Genomic DNA, 12,304 nt, shown 5'->3' on the forward strand with positions numbered 1-12,304 from the left:
TCTATCTCAGATAAAAATACATCTTTCACTCATAATACATTTTCGCGCTACGACCTATGCGACGTAACTTACGTTTCTATCCTATTTTGGTGGTCATATATATCAGCGGATTATCTAAGATACTTTAGAATTCCTGTGAATATTTCGCTCATTCTGCTGTGGTTATTAACTGCAGGCACTCTGATGCTCTGCCTGCGATGCGCCAAGACTTCATGCATTTTTTTTATCCCAAAGGTCGTGTTGGAACCAAAAACAGCAGATGTTGGAGCACATTTGTGTTGCTGTGGCAGGTGCAACCTGAATGAGTGTTTTCTTACAGATCTGCTGAAAGACTGTCCTCATATAACGTTGTCTGAAATCTCTTCCAAACATCACAAAGTTACGCGATTATCAAAAGGTCTTTTACACTTCGAATAACTAATGCACATGCTTTAACAGCATGGAACCATTTAGCCCTCAGGATGCAGGGAGTGGATGTACGCAAAGACGGGTTGTGGGCATATCGTACCTCTCATAGCCCTTGGAGAGCGTGCCGTATGTGGTTGTGGTCCGTTTGGCTTTGGAAATTGGTGCGCTCTAGGAGCGAGCGAAAATATGTCGTGTTCGCAGCAGTCTAGAGGGTTTGATATGTGCGATGATGCAGTACATATTGCCCTGGACGCAGCTGCATTATTAGACATATGGTGGCCACGTAGAAGCAGGTACGTGGAAACTACTCCGCTAAAGTCACACCTGCTTTGGTTATCATTTTCACAAGGCAATGATCAACCTACGTCCACTGCAGAGCTTAGGCTCTCCAATATCTCTTGAATTATTTCCTTTGTGCCAGCTGAGGCACCTGTAACCCCGTACACTTCCTGATCTCATTCGGCCACCCGACTATGCCCTCCGCCCTGCTACGCTTGCATTCTCTTGGAATCCACTCCGTTACTCGTAACGACCAAAGGGAATGTTACCTTTGCATTACATGCCCTCCCCATGGCAATTTCTTCTTGATGACTTAGACTGGAATATCAATAACTCAAGTTTGTTTCCTAACCACTCTGCTCTGTTCCGGTCTCTGAAAGTTACACCACCATTTTTCTTTTCATATCTTGTAGCGCTGTCCTAAATTTAAATTTGGTTCTTTTCGCCAGCTTCTGGGTTCCTGGCCCGTAGGTGAGTGCCTGTAAGATACAGCTGTTGTATACGTTTCTCTTGAGTGATGCTGGTAAACTGCCTTTCCTGATATGAGAGTTCTGCCAAATGCACTTCACTGCATTTTCATTCTTTTAGTTATTTCACACTTGGGAGGAACCTATCACAAGTAGTAGGTAGTATTCCCTCATGGTGGACTTTACCAGCAGATCACAGGTGCGTGTGTGCGGTATTAGCGAGCTAGCTTAAAAGCCAGCTCATTTGTTGATACCAGTACGTGCACAGGAACCCACAGCATTGTGAACGAGGATGGCGTCAATCACTGTACGGTATTGTTCATGTTGTATCTGGTCGGAAGGAATTTGCGAGCTGTTGAGAGAGCGAATTTTCGCCGCGGACTCGTAAGTTGTGAATGAAAAAGTAGGAGAAAGTTGACAAAAGAACATGGTGCATTTATAACGGGCGCATTGTGCAGGCGCTGAGGATTAATTAGTGCGATGACAGACGCTTGAAGGGAGGGAGCCGACTGCAAAGACAAGATAGTGTGCACCACATAAACCCATTTGAGGTGGTGTAACGGCGTACTCTAGGGCCTTTGAGAGTGGGGGTGAATTCTAATCTGTTGCTTGCGTCTATTTGTGCACATCATTCACACCATGGGTCATGTGAGGTCTGGGGGAAGCGCATGAGGCGGACTCGCGAACAGGGAGATGCATAGGAGACGTCCTTGCGCTCTATAGCATTGAGCGCCCGTGTGCCGCGCTGCACAAGGGACCAAGCTGCCTCTTTTTTTCTAATAGAAGTGATAGGGGAGGGGCAAGGAAGGTAACTGGGATGTAGAGCATAAAAAGGAATGTGAAGAGGAAACTTTAGAAATGCTTTATGGAGAACCTTTTGTGCTTAGTAAATGTTTTTTGTATTCTTGTTGCGTGAGCTCGGTGCATGGAAGGCAACCAAAAGTTCTAGTAATCACATGTATAAGGTCTATCAAGCGTTTATTTTGCCTGCAATCCCTTTTTAGCTTAATGACACACGGCCTGGTGATAACTGGCGTGGCACATGTTTCTGGTGAGTTAGCTATTGGGCTTCTGGAGGCAATAATTAAAATGTATTTATTTATTTATTTGCAATACCCTCAGGGCCATACGGCATTATAGAGGGGAGTGGTTATACAATGTAACAAAACATAGAAATATGAGCACAATATTACAGAAGGTTGCTAGTTATACAGTGTTAGCTAATGCATCTTGAAATAAACGGTGATCATCGATTAGTGCCAGTGGTGCGGTATGCCTAGGATGCCACGTGTGTAATCACGTACGGGCGGTAACGAGCTGTATAAAGGCAAACATATTGATTGTTCAACAGTAGAAGTAGCTTTGAATTATAAGGCCTTGGCTGGAGCCCTGTACAGTTGAGGAACTGGGATTTCATATAGTCACATAGTGGTGACGGCAGTCGAAACAGTGATGAAGACAGCCAAAAATTTTTCTAAAAGAAAACTGTTTATTGGGCTGACCTGCGCCGAGAATGGAATGAATGACTCGGCGGTGGCGGAAGCAACAAGCGTGCTCGACGGTCGTCGCACAGAATGCCCGCCGCTCTCGGTCATGCTCAGCATAAAGCTGGTAGCGAACTTCTCAGATAAAGCGTTAAAAGTTACTACAACATTCTAGTACAACGTAGAATCGGCTCCGACTGGATGCGATCAATCGAGATAAATCTTGCCGCGTCCTGCATCGCAAACAAAGCGATAAAGCGGCGTGCCGGAAGCTTTGAAGAATGAACAAACACTGCAAAGATTTGCTGCAATATTGACGCCTTGTTGAAGATAGCCTCGGCCTCCCCCCCCCCTCCCCAGGGGGGGGGGGGGAGGGGCAGTGGGGGAACCGCAATGTCTTGTTTAAGTTTTGTGGTTGAAGGTTATATCACAGAGTCTAGTACATGGTGCTGCTGTCTGAGATGTTCAGCCTCGGATAAACAACAGCGAGCTTTGTTACTGCCAGAGCGAAAATTATCCTCGTAAATAAATTCACGCTCACTCAAAATACATATTGTTGCAGGGCTTCAACTGGCGTTCGGGCTATGTTCGCGCGTAAAAAAGTGCATGAAAATGACACCAAGTACTCAGGCGCAGTAAAAATAGACTAGAGTGAACAAGAGGGAAGAAAAGAAGGACGGAACATAGATAACGTGTCCGTGTTGTAGGTGGTGGCAAGTGCGAGAAATTTCGTAAGACTTACTTGCCGGTCTCGTATTTTGAGCAAGGGGCATCAGGTGCCTCGAAACCATAAACAGTGACTAAATTAGGTCCGTCTGCTTATTCCTATCAGACAGACTCCTTTTTTTGATCACTTTGAGAACGATCAACTCAACCCAGCAGTATGGAGGAGTCATTTCGTTCCAGAATGCTGACAGTTTTATTGAAAACTGTTTATTGTTTATTGATCAGTGCATTGAGTACAAAAATAGTCTCGTCGATGCACGCAATACTGATAGCTATTTACCATGGGCAAGAGGACGAGTAGAGCTGGTACTTTGGCAAACCCTCGCAAACGACGTCGAGTTCTCTGAGACAAGAAATTGGTGTTGTCCAGCTAACCGTATCGTGCCACACATACATCTCGCACTGTTTTTGGCCGTGACCTGTAAACAAAAAAATAAAATATATTTTCACACGTTTACCGGGGAGACACAAATGTGTATAGTAGAGTGATTTGAGGTGCAAAAATACTTGTCACCATTTCATCACACAAGAAGATAACAGTGCAATTTGGGGTTCGCTGTGTTAAGCCATGAAAAATTTCACACAGAGCAAAAATTTAACAATCACAAAAGGTAAAATACTATAATAAGTACACACCGCCCCTCACTCACGACTGTAGTTGTGGTTGAAGGAAATTAGATCGATCGCGGCAGTTGCAGGTGCGCTTCACATAAACATTATTGAAGCTCTCGTGAAACCAGGTGTTGCAGTTCGTTTGAGAAATGAACTGCAGAGCAGGATTGGAGAGATGCAACCGAGGTGTGATTGTGGGAGTGAATGTTATAGAACCTGCTTTATTTCGAAATTATTGATTCATTTTTTACTCATTCGGTGATGCCAAGGGCAAGTTCGTGGTCCTATTATACCCGAAATTCGGAATGCACATAGTGCTCAGCTCTTCTTAACGCATGTTATACGCAGTTTTCAGGGTCCTGAATTTTGCTGAGCTGGTTGCTTTGCGTGATACCCAGAGAGAGAGAGAGCGATAGAGAGAGAGAGATTATTGCATAAAATACTGCGTTAATCTTCATTTTCGTGTCTCGACGTCACTTTAACTGCTACTTTACATGCGTCCCACTCGAAATTACGGATTCATGGAATCGCGTGTTAACCTTTACGAAACAGGACTTATCGGCAGAAAGTCGACGGAGTGGCGCGCCGTGCCCGAAAACAGCATATACAGCATAACAGTGATTGGTAATGAAGAAAGGAAAACCGTAGCAACTGTGTCACTCCCGGGTGAAACATCAGGCACTCTACGGCTGAAAAACAAATAAATTGGAGGAAGTGGAAAAATTAAAATTACTATTAAATGAAATTTAATTGTTGTTTTTGTTGTTGTTGCCCTAAATAAATGACAAGTAAATAAAATGAAAACGATGAATGTGGGAGTTGAGGAAGGAAGACAAAAAGAAGGGCCGTAATGCGCGCCTTCAGAATAATTTCGAACATCTGGAGATCTTGAACGTACAGAAACATTGCAGAGCACACGCGCGCTTCATGCGTTTCTTCATGGCCACCGTCACAGCGTGACAAATGCTGGCAGCGCCGCTCAGGCGCAACGAAGCGAACTGGAAAAGTGGGGCTGAACAAGGAAACGATGAACAGGAATTCCTCTGTTTTTGGCGCGGACGCATAGCTGAAATCCAGAGCCTAACGTTAACACGGTGCTGACTTGCTCCACAGAGCACCGTCATCGTGCTCTAGACAGGGCTTCTCACCATTGTATCAGGCTTCACGCAGGGCATTTTAAAGAGGTTGTTCAATAGTGGGTATAAGAAAAATGCTGCAGTTTTCTCTTGTTGGGATTCATGTCCAAGGAGCATTGAATGCTCATTTTATGGGGGTGGCATTTTCAACCGCTCGTAGCGAGTCAATGCTCATATGTAACACAATTCTTTGAAGTCTTCTGTTCCAATTAATGTAAAAGGAATCCATAGCAAAGATCAGTATTGGTAGTAAGTATTCAGTGCTCCAGGTATTTGGGGTTTTAGTTACAATGTTTCATGAAAACCAATTACACTTTGTCATGCGTATTTACTGAAATGAAGAAAACGGCGCGATGGCTCAGTGAAGTCTTCTGTTCTAATTAATGTAAAAGGAATCCATAGCAAAGATCAGTATTGGTAGTAAGTATTCAGTGCTCCAGGTATTTGGGGTCTTAGTTACAATGTTTCATGAATACCAATTACACTTTGTCATGCGTATTTACTGAAATGAAGAATACGGCGCGACGGCTCAGTGGTTATCGTGTCCCTCTGGTGACCTTAAAGATGGAGGTTCGATCCCAGCCTCGGTGGTCTCAGTTTGATAAAGGAAAAACGTCAGAGGGCTGTGTACTATGCAATGTCAGTTCACTGTGAAAAACCGCAGGTGGTCGATTTATCCGCAGCCTTTCACTACAGCGTCTCTCAGAGCCTGAGTAACCTTGGGGTTTTGAACCCCATAAAACCAAAACAAGAGATCAAGATTATCTTTCAAAAATGGGATAGCCAGGATATACCTTGCGTTGTAAAGCACGTGTGTAGAGATAGAGTGGGAATTTCTTTTTCAGTTCTCTTTACATCATTTTTTCATTTGAGCTGTACAGGTCAACACCCGTATGACTGACTACAGAAAACAGGTCGCAAGCATGCTTCTGAGGAAACTAGTCGGACCTTTACTTTCAATATTTAATTGTATAACGTGGTGCATTCCTATGGTGCATGTATTGCGTATTCCCAGCCTGGCTAGTTTGGAAATGAACTAAATTTGTAGCTATACTGATCGTCATGTCATTTGTGAAGACCATGTGGTGACCTTTTTCACCGGTTATAAACTGTCTGACTGTCAGTCTATAGACAATCTATAGACAATGGTCTTCTGAAGCCTTAGTACACAGAGGTCTATAGACCTTGTGTAGACAAAGGTCTACAGCATTGCCGGGCCATATAGTCATGGAATGTCTATAGTCACTCTATAGACCTATGTCTACTGGACCAGATGACTTTTGTCTGGAGACTGTCTATAGGCAGAAATCCACAAGAACTGTATGGCCATAAGTCGATAGATTGTCTACTGACGTCTATAGACCTGTCTGTTAGACGTTCAGTAGATATTTTTCTATGGGATGTGTACAGCCTGAAATCTATATGAAGTGTATGGCCAAAAGTCTATAGACCGTCTAAAGACTGTGTATAGACCTGTATATTAGACTTTCAGTTGATAGTTGTCTCTAGTCTGTCTATAGATAAGTCTACTAAAAGTGCGCGGCCATAAACCTGTAGGATGTCTATAGGCTAGTCTATAGGATTTGTCTATAGAAAGTCTACAGACTTCATATACTAAAGTCTATTGACAGGCTATGGACTGTCTAAATAAATTTTTGTAACGGGATTCCGAGAAATGTTTGAGGGGATAAGATTTTGGAAGCTGGCCGAGCCCAGGGGTAATTGGAAGCATGTGGGAGGCACGCTTCTCTTTAATTGGTCATACCTAAACTGCTCTTCATAATGAGGACCTGACTTTAGGTACGTGTGCAAGAAAATAGATGTTCCTGATTTATATCGGTAAGCCATTGGCACCTGATGGCGCACCGGAGCAACCGTAATGACTAAAAATAATTTGTAGATTAAAAGAGCCTGAGACCCTGGCCTTAAGGTATATTGCTCAGTACAGGTACGAATTTTGTTGTCATCGTTCCTGAAGAACTAAAACTACATGTTTTGACATTTACAGTTCCGAATTTATCTGTTAAACATTAACAGTATTTAAGTCTGACTGAGGGTTGTGGCAGCCGTTATCGCATGAAATTGTACAGTGTATTACCAAATCTCGTGTAAAAACGCTTGAAGTGCGATGTAAACCCAATTCCGCATGTCGATAGTGTACACGATTATAAGCTAACGGCAAGCACGCGACTAGAAGGCTGCCCTTGTCAGCTTTCAAAAGTTAAGAGTTGCCGGACGTACCTATACTCTACCAGAGCGGCTAAAAGTATTAGGTGTACTCGAGAACTTGAAAAAAAAATATTGGCTACTGGAAATTGGACTTTAATTATGTAACGAGGTGCCGGTGAACCCAGAGAAAAGTGGAAAAACACTTCTCCGGTGCATGTAATTACTAATGCGTGAACGAAACATGCAGAAGGCTTACAGCTGGTGCGCATTAGGTATATGTGCTGATATTTAAATTGTAACGAATGCTTGAATGTTGCACTGCAAACGGGTTTTTCCCCATGGCTGGACTACGAATGAACATAGAGAGCCAACAGCTATTTCTGTCGGAACCGCTAGCTTACTATAGAAAGACTTTGCGATGTATTCAAGGTATAAAGATGCAATAGTAAGGTAATATTTTTATATTCGTCGAATCAAAGATGTCCCCAAGCTCCTGAAATGCTTCGCGAGGCTAGCATATCGTGTTGACCAGAAAGTCGGATCGTCTATCCTAAGCCTTTGCCCTTTTATAGGCGCAATTTGCAAATTTTGGAACCAAGGCAACTTAAAATAACTGTCACGGTGGCTCAGTTAAAAGTAGTTAAAAGTACTGCTTGAAAGAGAATAAAAACGAAATATATAGGACAGGCAAGACAGAAACTTCTAAACGGAGGCCATTTAAGTGAGACACGCCGAACTGAAGACGAGAACTAACATACCATCAAGTGTGCATTTTTTTTACAGTTTTCTGAGGTTTTTTTTGTAGAGTGATAATTCTACTTAGTGGTTCCTAGCAAAAATGCACATTTTTGCAATGCTAACATAAGCGCTGTGCTAAGTGCGATTTCAGATGAAGTGATATCTTGTAAAAACAGAATCGAAAATAAAAAAAGGTTTCAATAATTTTTTTCAATAGATTTTAGGCTTTTTATTACTACTTGTGTGCATTATTTTTGCACACCTATTTATAGTGCTTTTTTGCCATTGCCAAAGGAATAATTCATTCTTACTACTTCGAAACTCACACTTAACCTAAAGCGGAAACTTAGCAAAGAGGCTGACGGGACCAAACGATCATTTCGAAAGCGTTTGACTCTCAACTACTTGCACCCTTAGCTATGATAGGCCACTTCTTTTACAATGTCAGCAGCTGCAGTGAGATCTCCCGTCCACATAAAGTGACCCCGTGGTCATTCCATGTGGCCCTCTTCTACTAGAAATGACGTGAGCAGCAGAGGTAGATTGATCAGGTGCTGATTAAGACGCACGTATAACAGAAGCCAACAGTCATTGAAAGAAAAAAAATCACATGAGGGTGTGCTCTGTCATGGAGGCCTTCAATAAGCGAATGATATAATTTATTTAGAAACTGACAAGCCATAGACCTCTCGTACTTTCGAATCACAAAAAAAATATAGGGGACCTCCAAGCTCCGACTTTATCGTGCCATAGCGTTATTAGGCCTCGTCTGCGTCTACTTATGCCTATGCAGACCCGGCCACCGCTTCCATATTATGTGAAAGATCACACGACATGCATATAGAGCCCCGGTTTAACCGCGTCGTACTAACAGGACTGCGTGGCTTAAGGTTAACGTGCCGGATGTCAGAGGTGCAATTCCCGACACCAATTTTCTGTGCAGTGCAATTCTTTCATTTTATATACTTATATGTCCTAATGAGGCTTAAGTCGTTTTGCGAACTCGTAATCACGAGTTTTCTAATGTTTTAAGAAGCTTTGATTCTACATCTCCACGTGTGACATTATGACCCTAATCGAGCGGTCCGGTCGATAGGGTCACCTGCGACGACGCCAACTGCGCTAGGGTCTCTGCAGAACCGGATACTTAATGCTTATGCGTTAAAAATTCCCAGAGAAGAAACCACCTTGCGCTCCACCGGCTAGCTGCTCACGCTGCCGACTGGTCACTCCAGAAGTCATACATCTGGAGTGGCAATGCCCGCTCTCCGAAGCACAACAGGAGCTTAAGCCATAACTATGCGATCGCACGATGAATGTCTCTAGTACCGAGGACCAAGACCACACCCTGACTCTCATGTGGCGCTTCGGCTTTGACTGCAAGCTTCACTTGCCTATCCGATCTAGATGCCGATTAGAATAGGAAACTAGTTATGTCAACATTTTAATAGGCGAATTTTCACAATGTAGATGAAAATTCTGTAGAGCGTTAGGAACATGGACAGATGAATATGAAATCGCATCCTTCTGGTGGTATTTGAACTGACGACTTCAGCATGTCGCATAGTGGCGGCCGCCGACAGCTCCGTTTGGGCGCTGGTGAACACAGTTAAGGTATGAGTAGTTCGAACACCTCTACACTCTAAATTAAAAGCTGAGAAAGCTCTGCCCGTAGTTCGATTGGTCGAAGACTGCACTTGACGCAGGGAGGTTCCAAGCAAAAACTTCACCGAAGCCGTATCACTTTCAACTTGCTTAAAAACTATCCTTTGCCTAAGTAACGAATTATTTGCCTTTATAATGAAGAGAGATCTAAGAAAGCGTTTTCCATCATGCTTTCTTTGGTTTTTAGAGGTCGCTGGCTTCTTTCATAACCACATTGCTAAGTTAAATGGCAGGTCCTCATTGCTCAGGTGCCGTGTAAGTCCCATTACTTGTCCTGTGATCACTAAACGGGTGCAGTAACGCAAATAATTGGTTAATGACCCATTTAACCTCATCATCATGACCACGACCTCCTTACACTTATCCTTTGACATCATTACACGTATCCTTACACGTATCCTTAACGACTGACGTAGAAACTTGTGCTAGTGACGTGAACGCCCCATCTACTTATTTCTGGTCACTAAAGGGTATGCACGATGTACCATCAGTATTGTGGATGCTTGGGTGTTCAGATCGCATTTGCACATTTTTATTTCGCGAGCATAAAAATCCGATAAATTGATGTCACCAGCGTTATGTCTGCTGCCGATTATATCTCCTGCCTGAGAGCAAGTTTTCAGGTCGTCCTTTCTTCGTTTATAATTACGCGCTTTCGTTGTTAGGCAAATAGCCATAGCGGCAAGTGGAGCATGTGGTGCACAAAGTTTCACCTCAGTTTTGGACATATATAGGTATACAACCACTAGAAGGTAAGCTTCCCGGAACCCATCGGTTCCGTTCTCATTGTTGTGCTTACCGGGTCTGGTAAAACTGAAAATGGCACAATGTTCATTCACATCAATCTTTTCCGGGACATACGCAGTGCTCATTCCATCTGAAAAACAAAGAATACCATTCGAGATTTCTTTTATATATAACAGCAGAGTTTTCAAATTGAAGTGCCGCAGAAACCACATCCAGCAGTTTTTTCTTTTTTCCAGCTCACAGATCAAGCTGTGTCACGTGAAAGCTGTAGCATTCAAGAATATTTCAAATTCTCGAGCAAATTGTTTCGTGCAAGGACCCTGTACACATTTGCTGTGCTATATTAAAGGCAAGAACACCTGCACAAATGAATGCGTGCCTTTAGAGTGGGCGATTTTAAAAATAAATGCATTTTTTTCTCAATGAAAGGTGCCTTCGGCAGTTCAAACTTTGGGGGCTTTTTTAACGTGCCGGTGCTAATAATACCTTGCGACACCGGAAAACAATTTGAAGTTAGTCCAACGTTTTTAGTTCGCACCGTCAAGGCGGTGCAGACCAATACCTGTTTTGCCTGTCTTGCTTCTTTTTTATTTCAATACGAGTATGCACTCATGTCATTAAATTCCTAAATGGGCGAGTACACTATAAAAAAGAATTAACTAAATAAATAGACGAATTACTCTTCATCATCTACCTGAGCTTAGCTTGGAGGCTTCAAACAAAAGTGAGATCATATAAATTTTCGAAAATAATGAATACCATTCCAATAAAGTATCCTATATGATGACGTTGCGTTCTCAAAATACTTTCTGTGTAGAAGAAACGTAAAAGGCTACCGCGTGCCGTGCGGTGTAAGCGCATGATAAGCACGGAGTGGTCTAAATTAATCCGGAGCGCCCACTACATTATCCTCTATAGCCCATGTATCACTTCGGGATGCTAAAAACCCCACAATATAAAATTCAGGAATATTCGAGGTATTTCAAGTGGAACTAGAAATATAAGCCTGCAGACAAGCGTACGCTTTTTAAAATTTTCTTTCTTCTTACTGAATGACTTCACTTGTTCAAAAAAAAAAGCTAAGAAATATGGTTCTCGCTGCTGGCTTATAACTATGGTTGAGTTCTTGTAATATAAAATAACCTTTCTGGGCTCAAGATATCGCCTCTCTAATGTGCCTTTCCTGGCTGCAAATTTTGAGACTTCTTTTAGAAACAAGAACAATAGGTAAAAAGTAAACACAGGAATTAAACTAAAATTTCTTAAAATTTTATGCTCTTTCGGAACTGCTACTGTGCATTTTTTTTCTACCAGTGTTCATTACTGCAAGCCTGAGAGGGCAACTGCAACAGTGTATTTTATAATACTCCCTCCAAACTCTCAACACGCTTTAAGAACAGAAAGGTTATTAGGCATGTAGCAACTCTCCACATTCTTTATCACAACACCAAGAAGACAAGAAGGAGCAGTTCTCCCGTACCATCCTTCGTGACGGTAATCAGAGGCGGCTTTCCAGATTCAGCTTCGCTTACCTCCACGGTAAAAGACGTGGTGGGCCTGCAAAGTTTAACGAACATTCATATAAATGTTAGCAATTCAGAACGTTTTCTATGAAAAGTCCAAATAAGTAAAGAGAGCTCTATAAATCTACTTAAAGTGGTGGAAGGACATAGACATATTGTCACGACCTGAGGAGCCGTGCAGGTAGGCGTCGGGAAGAACCCAGGAATGAGAGCTTTTAATTAGAGATCCATGTTCGAGGTCATAGAGCCAGAGTGCCTCGAGAGCCAACCACCGCTTCGTCGTCGTTTCGACTAAGCGTGTAGGCTGCGCGGCGCTTTAGGCACGTGGCATTCCCCCCCGCGAAAGCAAA

The 12,304-nt window shown here is 42.8% G+C and overlaps 1 long non-coding RNA gene across 1 annotated transcript; it reads right to left on the bottom strand.

The window, feature by feature from the left end:
- Window positions 1-3,543: 3,543 nt before the first annotated feature.
- On the bottom strand, window positions 3,544-11,988 carry LOC144097215 (uncharacterized). Its single transcript, XR_013306952.1, has 3 exons — window positions 11,912-11,988; window positions 10,484-10,561; window positions 3,544-3,783 (listed from the first exon to the last, which is right to left on the bottom strand). It is a non-coding gene; the product is annotated as an uncharacterized LOC144097215 (long non-coding RNA).
- Window positions 11,989-12,304: the final 316 nt, after the last annotated feature.

Source organism: Amblyomma americanum, chromosome 7 (assembly GCF_052857255.1).
Source record: "Amblyomma americanum isolate KBUSLIRL-KWMA chromosome 7, ASM5285725v1, whole genome shotgun sequence".
Classification (NCBI taxonomy): Eukaryota; Metazoa; Arthropoda; class Arachnida; order Ixodida; family Ixodidae; genus Amblyomma; species Amblyomma americanum.